Source organism: Bombyx mandarina, chromosome 19, assembly GCF_030267445.1.
Source record: "Bombyx mandarina strain Sakado chromosome 19, ASM3026744v2".
NCBI classification, from domain to species: Eukaryota; Metazoa; Arthropoda; class Insecta; order Lepidoptera; family Bombycidae; genus Bombyx; species Bombyx mandarina.
Window position 1 is genome coordinate 2,392,024 of NC_143225.1, and position 21,760 is coordinate 2,413,783.

The window sequence follows — 21,760 nt, forward strand, 5'->3', positions numbered from 1 at the left end:
GAGCATACAAGACAAGCATTTATGAAGCTTAGGTTTTTTTTTTCCTACCTAAGCTGATAGCCTTGAGAGGCTATTCCAGCGTAACCTTAACTAGTAGGTGAGCTCACGGGGCTCAAACCTGACGACGTTGCTAACACGAACCGGATTGGAAACGCGACCCAGTGAGAAGATCCGACGAGAAACTCAGGGGGCTCTGTCTGAGGGGGAAGCTTAGCGGTATAGAATGTGTTGACGTATACAAATTTCCACTGGATCTTACATAATGACAAGACTGTTAATAGCCGATTCAGTAAATGATACATATGTGACCCTGGTCCTTCCTAGGCTTCACTAAATTCGATCGGTTTGGATTCCAGAACAGAAGTAATTAGTACAAAATAAACAAGTTATCATCAGCGATATAAGCATTGTAATGTCTTTTTCTTTGTCAGGTGGAAATGACAGAACTTCCACGTACCGATCATCGTTCTCGTCGAACCCGTCGCTTGCGAAGGGCTCGGCGAGTAAATTAACCCTCAGACACAGCCCACTGAGTTTTTCGCCGGATCTTCTCAGTGGGTCGCGTTTCCGATCTGGTAGTAGATTCTGCGAAGCACGACTCTTGCTAGAGTTCGTGTAAGCAACATTGCCAGGTTTGAGCCCCGTGAGCTTCACCTACTAGCCCGGTAACGCTGACATGGTCTCTCTAGACCATCAGCTTAGGTAGAAAAAAAAGGAACCTCTAATCACGCGCTGGCTGGTACCAATGTGGCATCATGGGACTGGAACCAACTCAAATTTTCCATTATTCGAGATTATGCATACGAATGTTGCCTGAGACAAAACCCTGTCGAGGTACCGCAGGAAAGGCGGGTTGTGAGTACTATCTGTGTCATAATCAGAATATCAACTACAGACGGACTGAGCTTGCACATCAATTAAAACAAAAATGAAGAGTTGAACCAACCAACAGTTAATCAACAATTCTATCTGTTTATCTGACGGAAAACTAAAAAAAAACGTGCTCAATCCTCATGTGGTAGAAGAGAAACCTTGACGTATTCTATCTCATTCACTCGCAAACGTTATGTTAATATATCTATCTCTCTTTAGAGTCGTTTTATTGTTTCATCTAGTTGCGGTGCTGAATATTTTTGCAGGTGTTGTGATAATATAATATTTTACTATAATATTTACTAACAATCACGCCACGTTAACAGGTCAAGTGGTAAGTTCGTAAAGAACTTGTGTTACATGTACCAGATAACGGAAATAAATGTAATATTTTTATTATACACATACATATATTTAAAAGACATCCATAACCCTGAAAAAGACATTTATATTTATCATACAAATATCTTCCCTTGGCGGGATTCGAACCCGCGACCCCCTTGAGTAGTGACCATGTCACTTACCACTACACCAGACGGCCGTCGGCCGGTGTGATGATAATATAAATGACCACCTCAAATACCCGAGTACCCTACACGGGGCATAAAAGCTTAATTAAAAAAAGATCCCTGCGTAGACCCAAAAATTTCAAACGAAGCAAAATAAGGTTCATCGACAATCCATATATTATTCTAGCTATTTTATATGGTTACATTTATTGTTGCGAATAATATTCAAAAAGTATATTCTAAAGCCCTACAAAAGTACCATAAGCTTTAGCGAGCGCGTTGAAATCATTTACACCTAACGTAACTTCGGAACTTGAAGGAAATTGTTAAAGAAATACATCTTTTTGCAAGCTGACATACGCGCAATGTAGTATCGGTTTGGCGTCGATTAAAAAAACATATTGACGGTAGTTGATCGTATGCAGGAATATTATTCTGGGCACAAGATCTTTAGTTATCAAGGTCCCTAGTTGCTATATGTGGGCGTTTTCAAAACTACCGTCTTTTTTAATTAAAGGGTTTTCGAAATCATGTTTTTTTTCCCATCCCTATTTAGAGACATAGTGGCGAAGTTTCGCTTTCATATTTATTTATTTATTTATTAAGTTGCACCAACAAAGTGATCATCAATACAAAACATTGACAAACTGACAAAAGTACAGATGTCACCTCAATTATAGGTGCAATCGACAATGCATTATCAACAAAAATAAAAAAATATATAACTAAGATTTGATTTTGATTACATTTGATTGATTACTTAAGATTAATTTATATTTAATTGGGAAATCAATCAAAATATCTATTTCTTATATTTGCTATCCCACTCTTGAACCTAGAACGTATAACTGTTACTTGACTGAAATTTGCAGAACAGTGATAACTACCAGTGAGGGCTAACAAATATGCCCTATTGGAGATAAGTTCGTCTTATTACTTAGTAATTAAGTTTTTTACTTGTAATTTTTGTAATCTATTCATTACCGAGTATCAAGGAGTAATTAAAGCAAAAAAAATCCTTATTGACGTGTCTTTTCTAACAGCTGTGTGTACAAAATATATTAAATAACTAAATAAATAAAAAATATTTAAAACGATAAAATATACAATATTTAATATTCGTATATTTTTAATAACATTAAACTGTCAGCCCTGACATTATTGAGTAGCATAAATTCAACATTAGACCGCGCGAGCGAGACGGAGAACACAAACGCATAGAACGAAACAGAGAGGGGCGATCGTTGATCGTGATTCCCGAACGAAGCATTCGGCACCACATGCGTTGCTCATGACCTTGCCCGAGCTCTGCGCTTGAGGCAGGTCCTGGACGGCCATTTTGCCTCGCCCCCGCTTATACGACAAGGGGTGCCAAAAATCGATGCATTTCCCTTGCCATAGGCGAAGGGCGCTGAGGATAAATACGTTTTATAGTTATATATATATATATATTTATATAGATAATTCGGGGTCCATGAACCCGGGAACGGGGATGCTCGTGTAGGCAACGAGAGGGAGCATCGTTCGGCGATGGCTTTTACGTTTCTTCGTGACAATTGTTTCTCGAATTTCGGAACCACGGCCAATGCGAAAATGGCATACGTTCATCACCACTAAGGACCGTCAATCGGTCGAATTAGTCCATCTTAAAAGCGAGATTCGATTTTTTATCATCTCGTCATACTCGTAGACCTACTTTATCACCCATCATGTGTAATAATCAACGCCATTTTTTTTTACGCGGGAAATTGCCTTTATGTCAAATTCACCCACTTACATAATGTAAACTTGTCAATTCCGGACCGCTTTGCTGGCAGATCCTTGATTCGGCGGATACCGAACTTCACACGGTCACCCGCGAGGCCAACCTGATGATTCCCTGAAAATTTCATTGAAATCGGTTCAGGCGTATATAGGAAACTATTATACTTTATGCAGGTTAGTCCCAGAAAGAATGGATAATCCTGAAACACCTCATAGTAGAGCTATTGGGGACACAGTATAAAAAAAAAAAATTCTCAGGTAGTACCCAAATTACGTATTTATAAAAAAAGTTGATATTTTCCATACTTGCCGTGCGTTTCTGGAATATACAACAGCTACAAATAAATGAAATCCATAGGCATTTTGGTCTTATAATATTCTACATGGACTATACTAAGGAATATGCAGGAAATCGTATGAGTAGGTAGTGTAATTTTTTATAAAAGTTATTTTGAACTTAAATTTTAATCATGAAATTTGATATATTTTCGTTATTTTTAATTGGGTACCTACTACCTAAGAATTTTTTTTTGGTATTTTTTATTTTGAGTCCCCAATAGCTCTACTATGAGGTGTTTCAGGATTATCCATTCTTTGTGTGACACCCTGTATATATGTAAATGTATAATCTGTTATTATGCTGTTTCTTCTCGAAATAATAAACATTTATTTCAAACTTAACGCGTCTACTAAATGGTTTGTTGGTAAGTAGTGAGTCCGCAACAGTGGCTGCCATCAACTGACCTATATCAGCCACGAAACAAGCAGTCATGGACTCCGGATTTTATGTTTAGGACAAGAGTTATAGAATACTATTGTGACTTCGACCATATATCTCAAAGTACGGGGGTTCATTCGAATTACTTAATCCTGCAGAAGTGCAATATGTTCAAGAAAATCTTTCACGAAACACCTTTTACTGCTTGCTTCCCAAATAAATGAGCATATCGACGCTTGAAAGGCAAACGTGACTAAGCGACAATTCGTGAACTTTACAGTCGACTAATTTAAAGTTGAAATACCTGAAAAAAAATCTATTTTAACGAATCTAGCTGTAGTAGAATATAGCTAGTAGCTGCAGGATTGAAATGATTTTAATAGACCTAGAAATATATATTTTTTGCGCATCGAATATGGTTATTGCCTATCATTTATGTATAAAGCAGTTATTGTATAGCAGTATATCTTAGTCACGTTTGCCTTTCAAGCGTCGATATGTTAACTGCAATTACCAAAGCGGGATTGATGCGTGTACCTATAATACAGATTTATTCTTTAAGCCATAACAACTTACTTTGCATTAAAATAGATTAAGCTCAAAAAGTACGAAACCTTGTACGGGAAGGGATTGTGTGGGTAGAGGCCACAAGGTTGGACCTGTCAAAAGTAGCGGAAAACCGCTGGATTCAGGCAGCGCTGGACCTGTCATTATGGCCAACCTTGAAAGTGGTCTTTGTCCAGCACTGAGGGCTGGTCATGACCAAACCTTGACATGTGCTTTTAAATTGGCATGACTTTACCATCATATATAATTTCACCACATAACTAAACAAATTAGATACGTAGGCAACTAATATTGCTATCATAATGTTTGTGGTGTTATTTGGGCGTGCTAAAGCTCGTCGTTTACCCGATTATTGGCCTTATTCAGTTAATCGATTTAGAAAAAACAAATATGTTTGTAAAGCACTTACTCTACGAGCGATAATTAACTAGCGTGGGCCGCAGTGTGCGCCCATCTACGCTTGAAATTTCAATCTATTAACTTACCGAACTAAATAGTACAAAGTCAAGAGTCCGCAAATGTAGGCAGCACCGAGACCTGAGAACTTATATCTCAAGGTGGGTGGCGCATTTACGTTGTAGATGTCTATGGGCTCCAGTAACCACTTAGCACCAGGTGGGCTGTGAGCTCTTCCACCACCACACACATATAAGCAATAAAAAAAAGGCGCTTGGCCGCGTGCCTGGCATTGTCGGCGACCTTGAGCGACGGTAAGAACACTGGTGGAAGGACCTCTTGTGAGTCCGCGCGGGTAGGTACCACCGCCCTGCTTATTTCTGCCGTGAAGCAGTCATGCGTTTCGGTTTGGAGGGCTGGGCGGCCGTTTTAACTATACCGAGACCTGAGAACTTATATCTCATAAGGTCAGTGGCGCATTTACGTTGTAGATGTCTATAGGCTCCAGTAACCACTTAGCAACCGGTGGGCTTTGAGCTCGTCCACCACCACACATATATAAGGAATAAAAAAAAAGGCCCTTAACCGCGTGCCTGGCATTGTCCACGACCTTGAGTGACGGTAACAACACACCACCAAGTGACCGGTATGCTCTTCTGTCTATCAAACCAATAAACAAAAACATTCCCCTCCTGGCTGAGAATCTACTCGCCCACCTGTCCTGGTGAAAGTGGAAAGGCCTCCGAGCCCTCAATAATACCTCATTCACAAAAAAAAAAAAAAACGATTAAAACTAACGTCCAAAATTATTGTTTCCCTTTTAAGTAGGTACCTACTAGGTATAGTATTATCGAAAATATTATGCGCAGTACATTTTAATTTGTTGCAAGATAAAATTTAGTCACCGATGCGTCTCAAACGTTGAGAGTGGAAAATTTTGTTACTTCATCGATTTGAACGAACAATGTTTATTAATGTGACACATCTTTTTTTCCCTACCTATTCACTGGTGGTCTAAGGAGCTATACCAGCTACGCGCGACCAGGTAGGTGAGCTCACGGACCCTAGGCCTAGTAAGATCAGTGCTTCGTTGAATCTACCACCGGATCGGAAACGCGTGGCCTACAGGATAAGACGTCCGGTGCATTCGTATCTAGCGATGCAACGGTGTTCGAATCCCGCAGGCGAGTACCAATTTTTCAAATGAAATACGTACTTAACAAATATTCACGATTGACTTCCACGGTGAAGGAATAACATCGTGTAATAAAAATGAAACCCGACAAATTATAATTTGCGTAATTACTGGTGGTAGGACCTTTTGTGAGTCCGCACTGGTAGGGACCACCACTCCGCCTATTTCTGCCGTGAAGCAGTAATGCGTTTCGGTTTGAAGGGTGGGGCAGCCGTTGTAACTATACTGAGACCTTAGAACTTATATCTCAAGGTGAGTGGCGCATTTACGTTGTAGATGTAGATGTATATGGGCTCCAGTAACCACTTAACAACAGGTGGGCTGTGAGCTCGTACACCCATCTATGCAATTAAAGAAAAAGGGAACTCATCGGGCTAATATCACACCATAGAAGCGTGTTTCGTTTGCGCCATAATAGGTTTTAATTATTTACCACATTCATAATCCCATCATCATCACCATAGTCGGTTACTCTGGGCAGAGCATGTGGATGTGGAATCCTTGTTTATTAAAGCCTTCACAGCCTTTCTCCATAGTTCGCGAACTGAAGCTTGACGGACACACTCGTTAAGGGGGGTTTTGGTAAAAAATTTCATCTGATCAGTCCAGAGCGTGGGGTATAATAATCACAATTCCATGATTAATACCAAATTTTGATATCTATATGTTAATACGTAAAGCAAAAACCATGTACCCCTTTTTATGAAAATTGCGCGGACGGAGGAGTATGATATTTCCCACACTTATAGAGAATATAGAGACGGAGAGCAGAATGCTAATTTTTTTTAACTTGACATTAAAAATACATTAAATCAATTAAAAAAAACATTATATACACTATCATGTATTTGACACACACACACACACACACACAGACACACACAAGCATATATACTCTTTTGTTTATTGTGAAGCTTTTGCTATAGTTTAAAGTCTGTGGTGAAATTGAAAATAGATTAATAGGCATTATTTGTCTATAGTGCAGTCTTGGCGAAATCTGTGACTATAAAAGTGAAGTCTTTGACAATAGAACCATAATAATGTTGAAACTTGTAAATAAAATGAATAATTATTGAAAAAGCGCAAAAGTGGCCTAAGTTTACCATAGTTATTATGGAGCAATGAGGTTTAAGTTTTCATGAATTTGAATTTGAGTTGATAAAACAACAATACGCGCAAAACTAATGTTTACAAAGCCATCTATTACCTATGGGTCAAACTGTGGATAGGCTGATTTTGCATCAAAATCTATTATATTTTAAATAAATTGCAATATACATTTAGGTAAGCAGGATTATGAAAAATTGTGGGTTAAGCCACTTTTACGCTGACGGCCTCAATTATTGTCGAATTATGATAGTTGGGCGACCACTAGTATGTGTAAGAACACATATTGGTAGTTTTCCAATTACAGAGCATAATGCGACTCAGTGACGCACAATGCCGAATTATGCTGAAGCTTAATTGGAGCGTGAATTAGTTTTCAAATGCAACAGCAGAGTGCGCTAAGTTAGCACAGTTTTAATTAACATTGATTATTTCTAAGAAACTACGACGAAACGAAAGCCTTACAATTTTTTTCAACATTAAATAATATTACTAACGATAATATAAACAAAATTTCGATCAATGCCAACTTAAAGAAAAAACACTTGTAAATTTTCTGTCACTGAGTCGGTATCGATTGCGAGTATCGCGCGAGAGCAGTACTTTTGAGAGTGCTCGATTGTTTTTTTTTTTTTTTTTTTTCCTACCTATGCTGATAGCCTTCAGAGGCTATTTCAGCTTCACCCTAACGTGTGTAGGTGAGCTCACGGGGCTCAAACCGGAGAGTTGCTAACACTGACCCTAGCAAGAGCAGTGCTTCGCAGAATCTACCACCGGATCGGAAACGCGACCCACTGAGAAGATCCGGCGAGAAACTCAGTGGGCTGTGTCTAGGGGTTAATTCGCTCGTCGAGCCCTTCGTCGCAAGCGACGGGTTCGACGAGGACGGTGACCGGTGCTTGTGGTGCCTAAAAGCACCGTTAATGGATCGGGAGGATCCGTAATGACGTGCTTTGGGCGACGTCGACTGTTTACCATTCGATCTACAGGATCGGGTATGTAGTTTCCAGCGGCCACGACAAGAGGGTTCTCATGTCGTGCCGCCTTCTCGAAATGGCGCAATGATGCCGACTGTAGATACTTACTGACAGAGTCGAGCTCCAGGTCATCGTGGAGATCCACGTTCCTCAGGAACCATGGTGCTCCGACGGCTATCCTGCAGAATCGGGATTGAATAACCTGAAGGGGCTTCAAGTTGGTGCGGGCTGCGTGAGCGAACACTACGCTTGCATACGTCATAACGGGGCGTATGCAAGTTTTGTAGAGAGTTACCTTATTACGGAGGGACAGTTTGCTTCGCTTGCAAAGCATAGGGTAGAGACGTCCTAATATGAAGGCGGCACGGTCGCGTACCGTTTTAATATGGGGACGGAATGTCATCCCTCTGTCGAGGGTGACGCCTAGGTATTTGACCTGCGAGGCCCACGGTATGGGCTGGCCAAAGAGAGTAACGGGGCTAACGGCGGAGGTGTTTGCGCGCCTATTAGGGAGTGGGATGCTCGAAGTGGTATTCGGAGGGCGACCCCTTTTGAAGAGCACCGCTGTGCTTTTCGTGGGGTTGATGTCGATGCGCCACTTCCGGAACCACTGTCCCATGGTGGCTACTGCGATCTGGAGTTGCCGATGTAGCAACGACATCTTCCTACACGAGTAGTAGATAGCCGTGTCATCGGCGAAGAGCGCTAGATGGGTCTCCGGAGACCGGGGTATATCATTGATATACAAACTAAATAATAACGGGGAGAGCGCGGAGCCTTGCGGGACTCCGGCAGTCAGATGACGGGGGCGAGAGCGAGTTCCCTCTACTCGATATCGAAACAAACGGTTCGACAAGAAGTCTCGTATGATGAGCACGAGTCTGTCTGGCACTCCCATGTTGTACAGTTTGTAGATCAAACCGTTGTGCCAGACTTTGTCGAACGCCTTCGCGATATCGAAGAAGAGGGCGCCGGTCGGGATTTGTTTACGCCTATTTAGCCCTATTAAGATGTGCTCCGTGAGGCGGTGCACTTGTTGTACGCACGAGTGCTTAGCGCGGAATCCAAACTGCTCGTCTATTAGAATTTTATTCGCGGTAACGAAGTCCCAGAGGCGTTTCCGAAGGAGCCGTTCGTAAATTTTGCCTATCGTCGGGAGGAGACTAATCGGACGGTAACTAGCGGTTTCGTTTTTCGGTTTGCCCGGCTTATGTATACCGATAACGTCCGCTTCTTTCCACACCGCGGGAAAGATGCAGTGCGTCATAGCGGCATTTAAAATGGTAGCCAACATTGCTATCAGTTGGACTGGTAAGAGTTTAAGCGCGCGGTTACGGATGCCGTCGGAGCCGGGTGCCTTCTTAGGTTGGAGGTTGTGGATCGCTTCTCTAACTTCGTCAGTGGTAATGGGGGGTAACGCGTCCGAGGGCGGTAGGGAAGCTCTGCGCTCGACCTCCCTGTCGACTAACTCGGTGTGTTCGGGGTCCGCGTATTGAGTGCTGGTGGTGCACTGCTCTTGCAGTGCATCGGCCAGCAGCTCAGCCTTGTCATCGTCATCGAAAGCCGGTGGTTGGCCTGAAGGGCGTACGAGGGGAGGCATAGTAGCGGTAGTTTCGGATTTGAGAGTCCTAGCTAGTCGCCAGTATGCTTGGTGGGAGTGCTCGATTGTGCGAAGCGTTGCTGTAGCTGGAACATTCAACGTTGAGCATTATGCCGCATAATGCGCTCTTGTGCTGTAACAGCCTGGCCACGGGACATTCGCCGATACGAATATTCGCGCGGTGCGAACGGCGAAGCGTCTAGCGACTAAAATAAGAGCATAGAAATGTACCTAACAAGCCACGCGCACGGGCGATCGGCGAAGCGACCGGCGAAATGTACCGAGCGAATCGCGCGATGCGGCGGGCGAGCAAAACAAATGCATGAATACGGACGGCGCGAGCCACGGAGTCGAGCGGTAGTCGCGGCGAATAGTACAGTGATTAAATGAGTTTAGTTGTTTTCGCCGCGAAAAATTAAAACCGAAATTTTTATATTTTTTATTTATTTTTTATTTTATATTTTTAAAGTCGTCGTGGCCTAACGGACGTCCGGTGCAATCGTGTTGAGCGATGCACCGGTGTTCGAATATCAGGCGGGTACCAATTTTTGTAATGAAATACGTACTCAACAAATGTTCACGATTGATTTCCACGGTAAAGGAATAACATCGTGTAATAAAAATGAAATCCTCAAAATTATAATTTGCGTAATTACTGGTGGTAGGACCTCTTGTGAGTCCACACGGGTGGGTACTACCACCCTGCCTATTTCTGCCGTGAAGTAGTAATGCGTTTCGGTTTGAAGGGTGAGGCAGCCATTATAACTATACTTGAGACCTTAGAACTTATATCTCAAGGTGGGTGGCGCATTTACGTTGTGGATGTCTATGGGCCAGTAACCACTTAACACAAGGTGGGCTGTGAGCTCGTCCACCCATCTAAGCAATAAAAAAAAATATAGCTGAAATACTAGCTAGACCAGCTATTTGGAAGTCTAGCCACCCAAAGTATTTCTCGTACTTCTTGTGGAATTCTCCATCTATAGGTACACTCCGATTCTTATTCAAATCATGTACTTCACAATCTTTTCCAAATAATAGGTCCTGAACCAAAAAACTATTAATTTGTAAGCAATATCGAGATAATTTCGATATAGACATTTCGCTGTCGGACTTCCTTACTAGTCGCGGCGGCGAACGTGAGTACCCGTGGCCTGCAAACGGTGCTGCGCGAATGATCGCCTCGTCCACCGCTTCGCTGTTCGCACCGCCGATCCCCGTGGCCAGGCCGTAATTGGAAAACTACCAGCGTTATCTCTACGATAATTAAAACGATATTGTAATTTTAATGTTCTAGTACAAAATCCTGTGAATAGGCGCAGGTAATTTCGATAGTGTGTTCGGGCGAGAGAAAAGTATTTTTTTGTACGGCCGAGGACAATCAATTTGCGGAGGTGGGATGTATGTATTGTGCCCGCACCCTGCACTTGGAACGTCGCGGCGTCGCTACAATACGAAAGTGTTTCTCAAAGTTTCATTAGAAGATAAATACATACATTTTACTAACGTTAATATACAGAGATAGAAAATAGAAGAGCTCACAGTTCGCTAACGTTTCCTACATTTTTTTTATGTTTGAGAGATTACTGGTGGCCCGGAGGCCTTTCCAGTTTTACCAGGACAGGTGGGCGAACAAGGGCTCAGCCAGGAGGGGTGGGATTTGCTAACAGCTAGCCGAGCGCCTCCAAAGTTTTCCTACATATATTATTTTAATCTTTGGGGGCTCGGCAAACTTTTGTCAGATACTTTGGATTTTCTTCTATCATTCTATTGCCCTGTCCATGTCCAAGCACCGCTCAGATTAATTTTGGGATAACATTTAGTATACCGTTGGCAGTGTTCAAATTCCGCAGACAATAATAAATTTTTGTAATGAAATACTTATAGGTACTTAAGGTACTGCTACTACTATACTAACGTTTAGAAATTACTTCCTCGATTAATAAATGAGCGCTATGAAATGTCCTTCTTCAAACGAAACCTGTGGAGAGTATTAAACGGTAGGCCGCGACTTGGCTATGCCTCTGGCATTGCTGATGTCCATGAGCGACAGTAACTACTCACCAGCAGGAGGGCCGTATGCTCGTCTACCAACAAGGCAATAAAAAAAAATAAATAAAAAAACACGTGCGGACACAATATGATTACAGCACTTGAGGTAGTACTTCAGAATACTAACCAGGGAGATACTCGACTGCAACACATCTGGGAGAACTGACTACCAACATTACTTAAGGTAGCTAGTACTAAGGTAGGTAGTCTCTACCACTATCCTGGCTATTTCAATCATTCCCCTCCATAATTCTCGATTCATAAATTCCCATTTAAACAATATGACGACGTTCGTTCTGATTCAATAAAGATTTCAATCTTAATTCTTCCACGTAGCAATATGTAACTCTTCAGAATAATTAAAATACGAAGTGTTTCGTAATTATTATTTTTAAATTCATCAGTTACTGGTGAAACAGCGCCCATTGGTAATTATTATCTCATAAAGATTAATTCTTTCGAAAGTTTGAGAAACGTTGAAACCAAACAACAAACTACCTGACTACAGAAATGGCTAGGATCGATAATAAACGAAAACCGTTCACACAAAAGCTCACGAAACTTTTACAATGTAATCGTTCCTCGTTCTGCTATTGTTTAAACTAAGGATATTTAGACATAGTGTCCATAGACAGAAAATTCTTTTTCCGTGACCGTTTTTGCTTGAAGACAATACGTTATTACAACCCAAAATGCAGATTGCTTTATGTAAGTTCCTAGAAAAGTAAATTGTAAAAATAGCAAAGATTACATTGTCCGTGTCTATGTTAACATCGCTAACAATAGGGTGCTTAATTGTTTTACGGAAATCATTACAGCTTTTATGTATTATTATGTTTTACTGCGGACGTGAATTAGAACTTATTACTTATTAAAATTATTTAGTTTTTATAATTAGTAAATAAATGAGATGATCGCAAAGACGCTTCCTGAATGACGTACTTCTTACTGGTGGTAGGACCTCTTGTGGGTCCGCACGGGTAGGTACCACCACCCCGCCTATTTCTGCCGTGAAGCAGTAATACGTTTCGGTTTGAAGGGTGGGTTTCGCATTTACGTTGTAGATATCTATGGGCTCCAGTAGCCACTTAACACCAGGTGGGCTGTGAGCTCGTCCACCCATCTAAGCAATAAAAAAAAAGAAAAACGTAGCTTCTGTGACGCAATAGTTTATGCACTCTGTGCGTTTACTGAAACTAAGTCAGTGTTACATAGTTTCTGTACTATGACGTCACAAGTAATGGAACGAACCGCAACTTTTCTATAACGCAATAGTCAATAGATTGAAGAGAATTATCTTTTTTTTTCAGAATTACTTAAATATATAGGATGTAGTGCTGAAGGACAAAAGGGACGCTATGTTGCTGACGAAGACAGAGCGAAATGGAGGATTAAAGTAAGGAAAGCTGACCCCTCCACCATGTGGAATAAATAGGTGGGAAGAGAGAGAAAAAAAAAAGAGAGAGCGAGATACTTAAAAATATAGGTATTGTTTCAGAGATAGAATTATGTATAGTATATATTCATATTTTTGACTCAACGCTTCATCTCAGGCACTATTGGGACGTTTTTTTTTATTTATTATTTCAAAATATATAACGCGTCTGTCATTTCGTGGATAATATAAGTAGATAGCACAACACCCAACTTATCATATGAATTTTGTAGGGCGACGTCACTGGTGATTTTATGGATGACGCAGTGGTTGTCTTTTTTTACGAAAATATATAATGTATATAGTAAAGGCTAGTTTCAGCAACATTTCGCTTAATAAGAGACATATGTAATAGTGATTATGGTCGAAATTCGAACAACGGGCGAAGACATTGATTAAATTAAAACTACACAATCATCATTAACAAGCAAATACAATGTGCAAACACTACGTCATACGGTATGTGCAAACAATCTCATTTGTCAATCAATGAGTCAACATAACCACTTAGTATCAGGTGGGACGCGAGCTCCACCCATCTAAGGAATAATAATAATAATAATAAAATAACCAAGCTCTACTGGGACCGGCCCATCATCACGGACAGGACTATTCTTGCGAATAAGCTTGGTATCGTGCTGATGGACCAGACGGAGTCTCGGGTATTTCTGGTGGATATTACCATCCCCTACGACGAGAACCTCGTGCGGGCCGAGGCAGATAAAAAGACCAAATATTTGGACCTGGCGCACGAGGTGACCGACATGTGGAGGGTGGTATCTACAGAAATAATCCCGGTAGTTGTATCGGTGAATGGTTTGGTCCCTAAAAGCCTCTCAAAACATCTCGAGAGGCTTGGTCTCAACAAAAAGTCGGTGGTGGCCCAAATGCAAAAAGCAGTCTTGCTCGACAATGCCCGTATAGTTCGCCGGTTTCTCTCTCAATAGTCCCTAACGCTCCGGCCGATTGTTGCCCACTTCGCCAGAGTGTGTTCTGCCGTCTTCCCAGGCGAGGCAGTGTTTAATACACAAAAAAATAAAAATATTGTATAAATATAATGTTATTCATTCACCGCAGAAGTGAACATTTGTTAAGTACGTATTTCATTGGAAAAATTGGTACCCGCCGGCGGGATTGGAATACCGATGCATCGCTAGATACGAATGCACCGGACGTCTTATCCTTTAGGCCACGACGACTTCACGTCTACGTAATCTACATAAAATCCTCCTTAATGAGCGCATAAATTGCAAACGTATTTATGTTCGAATTTGAAGTCTAACGAAGGGACAGTGTGGTCGAAAAGCATTGGATTGCAAGCAATACGAATTGTGTTTTTAGTCTTATAGAATCAGCATTACGTATCGCGTAAAACAACCTTTGATTGTATTGTGAAAAACATCAAGATGATTTAACGGTCGTCGCTAAAGCTTCTATAAGAGTTACTACCGAAGAAGAATTTCAATAATTTGCGGACCATGATGATCTAGAAATACCTCAAAATGGAGTTATTGTATCGGTTATGACGCTTAGACGAAGAGAAGCTATCATTTACTTTTCAGAGTTACAAAATTAATTTGGTTCTTTTACATGAAAATTTGTCGATTTCTTAGTAAAATGTTTTTGTAAGGAATGCGAGATTAAGGAAAAGTATAAGGATTGAAAATGAACGTGCTCAAAGAAACATTAAGAAAATTATTCAGCAAATCATAAAGTAAGTTCTGAGAAAATGGAGCCTGATAGTAAGTACTTTGGAAATATTTCGGAGATCAATAGGAATCTATGGAGTTAAATATGTATACATTCTACCATCAACGGACGAAAAGCCATTAATAATTGTCCCTTTGAAGAAGAAATTTGGTGTGATTGGCAGAGAGCAAAAGTCGATGGTACATTATATGAATACAAGCACAAAAACTGCTATACCCGAAATTGAACTGGGTTTTTGTTTCCTACCTATTTTAGTAACCTCGAGGGGTTATTCTAGATTCATCGAGCTAGTAGGTGAGCTCACGGGGCTCAAACCGGGAGTGTTGCTAACAATAGCCCTAGCAAGAGCAGTGCTTCGCAGAATCTACCACCAGATCGGAAACGCGACCCACTGAGAAGATCCGGCGAGAAACTCAGTGGGCTGTGTCTCTGGGTTAATTTACTCGTCGAGCCCTTCGTCGCAAGCTACGGGTTCGACGAAGACGGTGACCGGTACTTGAGGTACCTCAAAACACCGTTAATGGATCGGGAGGATCCGTAGTGACGTGTTTAGGGCGAGAACGAGAACTGGAAGCAATTAATATTCTTGTATCTTACTATAAACATATATTTTGGCGTATTTTTCAGGCAAATCTGTTGAAATCGTCAAAGTTTACAACACCTCAAAGGCACCAGCACCAGCAAATACATACGATGCACAATTATCGACTGTAAGTTAGAGCTGATACATCAGATTTTACCATAACGTATTGGCCGCCAGAACGTGAATGCGACATTCTATAATAATCTCTATATTAATACGCGAAGCAAAAACTTTGTACCCATTTTTACGACAATTGCGCGGACGGAGGAGTATGAAATTTCCCACACTTATAGAGAATATAGAGAAAAGAGTGGAATGTTCATATTCTTTTAATTATGCATAATTTTTATGCATTATGCATAAAAAATACATTAAATCAATGAAAAAACACACACACATACACACTACCGTGTATTTGAGACAAACACGCATGTATACATACTATTTGTTTATTGCCAAACTTTTCTTATTGCTTATAGTCTGTGGTCAAATTGAGAATAGATTAAATATTGTTTGTTTTTATTAATATTTGCCTAGTGTGGTCTTCGCGAAATCTGTGATTATAGAAGTATAACAAGTCTTTGACAATATAATCATAATAGAGTACAAACTTATAATTTCAATTAATAATAGTCAAATTTCGACTACCGGGGGACCACTAGTATTATATTAATCGCTCGGATACAAATTATACCACACTGTACGCGATAAAATTTTCTGTTACACAGTATTGCATTAATTGGTTTTTATTTCATTATTGCGTTACGACTTGTGAATAGATTTAAACAAAAGGTGAGCGCGTTGACTTTGTACGAATTTTCCCAGCGTATCATGAATAAAAATTAAAATAATTATCTGTAACTATGTCAAAAATCTGTGTCTGCGTTCCGTTTTGTTTGCTAGTGTTCAAATCGGAAAAATATGGCGAGGGCGCCTTATTTTCCTGATTTGAAACTTTATACATATTAGTATGTACTAGAGGTCCCGCAGTAGTCGAAATTCGACTGTAATTAATTAGAATTGTAAGTTTGTACATTATTATGATTGTATTTTATACTTATCTAATCACAAATTTCGCCAAGACTACACTATAACAAAATATTAACAAAGACAAACAATATTTAATCTATTCTCAATTTGACAACAGACGTCAAGAACAAAAGTTTGACAATAAATAGTATGCATGCGAGTGTGCTTCAAATACATGGTATGTAGTGTGTGTAATGTTTTCTTTATTGGTTTAATGTATCTTTAATGCATTGTTTAAAAAAAAAATAGCATTGTGCACTTGTTCTCTATATTCTCTATAAGTGTGGAAAATTTCATAGTCCTCCGTCCGCACAATTTTCGTAAAAAGGGATACAAAGTTTTTGCTTCACGTATTAATATATAGATTTTAAGAAAAATCTTTATTCAGGTAAACGAACTTATACTACTTGGAAACTAAGTCTTTTTCCCCTACCTATTCACTGGTAGCCACTAAGGGGCTATTCCAGCTACGTAGGACGTAGGACCTCTTGTGAGTCCACGCGGGTAGGTACCACCACCCTGCCTATTTCTGCCGTGGAGCAGTAATGCGTTTCGGTTTGAAGGGTGGGGCAGCCGTTGTAACTATAATTGAGACCCTAGAACTTATATCTCAAGGTGGGTGGCGCATTTACGTTGTAGATGTCTATGGGCTCCAGTAACCACTTAACAACAGGTGGGCTGTGAGCTCGCCCACTTATCTAAGCAATAAAAAACATATAAAAAAAACGCGCGGATGGGAAGGTGAGCTCACGCGTTTAACGTGAGAGAATTTGCTAACACTAGCCCTAGCAAGAGCAGCGCTTCGCAGGATCTGTCACCAGTTCGAAATCGCAATCCACTGAGAAGATCCGTCGAGAAACTCACACGAAAACTGTATATCAAGGTGTATGCAAGGTGCAGAGGCTACTTGGTCTAAGCGATATTTCGCTTAATATGTGACATTTATGTTGGTAATTAAAGATGCGTTTTATTTCATATTAGCATCAACAGATGTTTTTAATTGCATGTGACTAGGAGATGTATAGAAATGCTAGTGCAAGGTAGAGGGGGAAGAGGTCGACCGAAGAAGACATGGATCGAGTGTGCGAATGACGATATGAGAGAGAGAGACGAGTGAGTGTTGAGATGACGGCTGATAGAAGACAATGGAAGAAAAAAAATTAGCTGTGCCGACCCTACCTAGTGGGATAGCTGGAGAAAAAGAAGGTGTTTTTAATTGAACTTCAATTAAGTTTATTCCATTCAAATATCTTAAGAAGTTTTTTTGTTATATTTTTTCCAAATTTTAAGCTCTAAATGACCTGTGAAGTTGCCAAAAGTCGCTTAAACCAAAGAGCGTTTCACCTGTCGAAACTATCAATTTATTTAGTCTCATATACAAGAGACGTTTGCTAGGCGTGACAACGGTTAGGTGTGTGATTTTTATCTCGCCACGACGCGGACCCTAAAGGTGTGACAATGGAAGCACTTTTTTTAGTGAAATACGGCCTAAATTTGACTTTCGAGCTCTCGTTCCCAGTATTATATTACGATTCTCTGTTTGTAGGTACTTTTAGGTACCTCAAGTACCGGTCACCGTTCTCGTCGAACCCGTCGTTTGCGACGAAGGGCTCGACGAGTAAATTAACCCACAGACACAGCCCACTGAGTTTCTCGCCGGATCTTCTCAGTGGGTCGCGTTTCCGATCCGGTGGTAGATTCTGCGAAGCTCGGCTCTTGCTAGGGCTCGTGTTAGCAACGTCATCAGGTTTGAGCCCCGCGAGCTCACCTACTAGTTAAGGCGACGCTGATATAGCCTCTCAAGGCTATCAGCTTAAGTAGGAAAAAATAATAATAAAATATCTGTTTGTATCATTTAAGATCGTCAAAAGAAACCAAATTAATTTTACACTTCGGCCGAGCGGAGTCGGGGTGTAATTTTATGTGGGAAATATTACGGTGTTCGTCTCTTGGGTCGGTGGAGTTCGGCGCATGCGGAACCACGACATGGGGCGCGAACCCCATGGCCCTTACCCCGAATCCGGATTACTACAACGCTAAAGGAATGCACGAGAAATCAATAGTTTCCGTACACCGAATTCTCATTTCCTATTTCTTTCCCTTGAATGAGAGCGAACGCACTGTTCAGTTATAAAGACTAAACTAGTTCATACTATAGTTTGTCAAATACAGCACGATACGCGAGACAGTCGGCAATGAAATTTCTAGAATTAAGGATTAGGCTTCTTATTTAAAAAAAAAAACATAATCGTAGAATGTTTTTTTTTCCACCAAGTTCTAAATTATAGTATTTACTTTTCGCCCAATTAAATAAATTCTACTTTAATCACGGGCAAATAAGATTTAATATTAGATGTTAACCTTAGCTGTTTTGTTTTTAATATTTATGAGCAATGGTTGAACAATAAATTATGAATAACACTAAACCTTATGTCAATAAAATACAAACATATATTATGTAGTTTAAAAACTAAAAAAACAACACTTTTAAATAACATTCAATTTCATCATTGTATTATTATTATTCTGTTAATCTTAGTCAGGATATTAGAGCGTGGTTTTTTTATTTTATTGCTTCGCTGGGTGGACGAGCTCACAGCCCACCTGGTGTTAGTTAAGTGGTTACTGGAGCCCATGGACATTCACAACATAAATGCGCCACCCATCATGAGACATAAGTTCTAAGGTCTCAGGTATAGTTACAACGGCTACCCCACCCTTCAAACCGAAACGCATTACTGCTTCACGGTAGAAATAGGCAGGGTGGTGGTACCTACCCGGGCGGACTCACAAGAGGTCCTACCACCAGTAAAATTATTGTTATGTCATTGGGCCTTGATGCGTATGCAAATTTTCATGTTAATTTCACGTCTTAAAGTCGTTGAAAATGACGTTCAAAGATTCCAGTACATACAAACAAACAAACTTATACACATAATTGAGTTATATATAAGCGAATCTAAAAATAAAGAACACGTACACGACGGTCTTATCTCATCCAGGCGACCATTAAATGGATGACAATTATCGAAAGAAAAGCCCAGAAGCTTTACAACGTAAATAGTTGAATTTTTGTGAACCACATAATCTGAAAGGAGCGATTTAGAGTAAATTTTTAGGGGAAAAATTGTGAATGTGATGCTTTGTTAGATCATGTTTTTTTTAAATAACTTTTAGAGATAAACGTGACCAAATTAAAGCCTTCTTCATTTTGGAATTTTCTGCAATAAAGTACTGGTACCTGGTGCCGAATCTTCTTCTTTTTCTCCACCTTATTCCCACAAGGTGGGGTCGGCACAGTTAATTTTTCTCTTCCATTCTCTTCTATCAGCAGTCATCTCAACACTCACTCCTCTCTCTCGCATACCATCAATCACACACTCCATCCATGTCTTCTTCGGTCGACCTCTTCCCCTTCTACTCCCTCTACCTTGCACTACCTGGTTCCTTGTGCCGAATAAATGTTATATTCGCTTGTTCGTAATTTGTGCGATCGACAATCAAAATGTTAATCGATATCTGAGATTTCCCGATAAAATTGAATCGATATTGGCGCTTTAAGGAACGTCTTTGTCACAATAGTATTTCGAGTTAAGAAAAGGGTGATTTTTAATACAGAGCAATAACGAAAGCGGGACCTGGTCGGATTACATAATATCGGTGAGTTTTTCTGCTGATATAGCTGCAGTGAATAATTACGTCATTATTCACTACAATGAGGTCTATGCTAGCGTGATTTTAAAACGCTCAGCGCTCAATTCTGAACGTATATAAATTTACTATTCGCTGAACGGCTGTATTTACTATTGGCTTTTAAAAATGGTAAAGTGGTAAAACAGTGAAGTACAACTCTCCACGGTGATGCAGTAATACGTCACAATGCTGATAACTCTAAAACAGTTACGATAGTGACAATTCGATGTTGTACAAACAAATAATAATAATAAGGCTTGGCTATACATACATAGACGTAAGACATTGGATTATAAGTAGTCCACTCAGTCGTAGCTTCATGATTAAAGGTCGGTTCGTCCAAAATCAACGTGTAGGTCTTTATACCGGAGTCCTTATAGATCACAACACGAAGACGATTGTTTTTTTTTATGATAGGAGGATTACTGGTGGCCCCGAGGCCTTTCCAGATTCACCAGGACAGGTGGGCGAGCAAAGGCTCAGCCAGGAGCGGTGGGATTTGCTAACAGCTACCCGAGCGTCTGTCTCTGGTACCCGCCCATAACCCAGGCAATCCTAATTTGGGGCTCGATGGCCGTGTGTAGTTTTGTTCCCGGTTATAATTAATGATTATTGATTTGCAAATTTGATTTTTGTTCTTACGCGATTCTATTTCTTCATGGTGGAAACAATTCGTCAATACCGGCCAACCGAGCGTTTCCTTTGAAAGAAATCTGGTAAATTTCCGCGTAATTCGAACTTGGCTTATCATATAGGCCATTACGACGTAGGTGTCCAGTGAGTTACACCATCCTACTATATGTTGAGCTTCTTTTAAGACTGTATGGTTTACTGATATCCCAGAGAAATCCCGTATCTGATCAGACCACCATGTAGGATATCGGCAGAGCGAGCGTTTGTCAGTTTCTCAGTTCCTTCAGGTTGTCCGCTTATCTTTTTTCGGGAAGCGAAAAGAAGCTTATACGCCATATTACAGATTTGCAATTCATATCTATATATTAATACGTGAAGCAAAAACTTTGCACTCTTTTTCACGAAAATTGCGGGGACGGAGCAGTATGAAATTTCCCACCCTTATAAAGAATATAGAGAAGAAATGCAGAATGCTAATATTTATCTTTAAGTATACATAAAAATAAATTAAATCAATAAAAAACATTAAACACGCTACCATCTATTTGACGCACAGGCATATAAACTATTTTGCTTATTGTTAAAATCTGGGGTCAAATTGAGAATAAATTAATATTGTTTGTCTTTAATATTATTTGTCTATTGTGTAGCTTTGGCGAAATCTGTGATAAAAGAAGTAAAGTCTTTGACAATTGAGCCATAATAATGTTCAAACATATAATTTAAATTAATAATTATAGTCGAATTTCGACTACAGGACGAGCACTAGCTATAATTTGTTAATAATATTACAGAACAATATTGCTATCTGAACTATCAAGATAACCATGTATGTCACATAAGCGAAACGAAAATATTGATGACTAGCTGACCCGGCAGACTTCGTAGTGCCTCAATCGATAAATAAAAAACCTAAACT

The 21,760-nt window shown here is 40.2% G+C and overlaps 1 protein-coding gene across 3 annotated transcripts in view; it reads right to left on the minus strand.

Moving 5' to 3' along the window:
- wech (tripartite motif containing 71 protein wech) overlaps positions 1 to 21,760 on the minus strand; it is a 43,257-nt gene that overhangs the window by 14,954 nt on the left and 6,543 nt on the right. The window contains exons 2-3 of one of the 3 annotated variants that reach the window (XR_016324678.1): positions 3,160 to 3,261; positions 2,223 to 2,793 (exon numbers count right to left, since the gene is read on the minus strand). The exons of 1 other annotated variant lie outside the window; for it this stretch is intronic. The gene's annotated coding sequence lies outside the window, so the exon portion shown is untranslated. Of the gene's footprint in view, positions 1 to 2,222; positions 2,794 to 3,159; positions 3,262 to 21,760 lie in introns of those variants that run through there. One more of the 3 variants, XM_028169716.2, reaches the window with a different exon arrangement.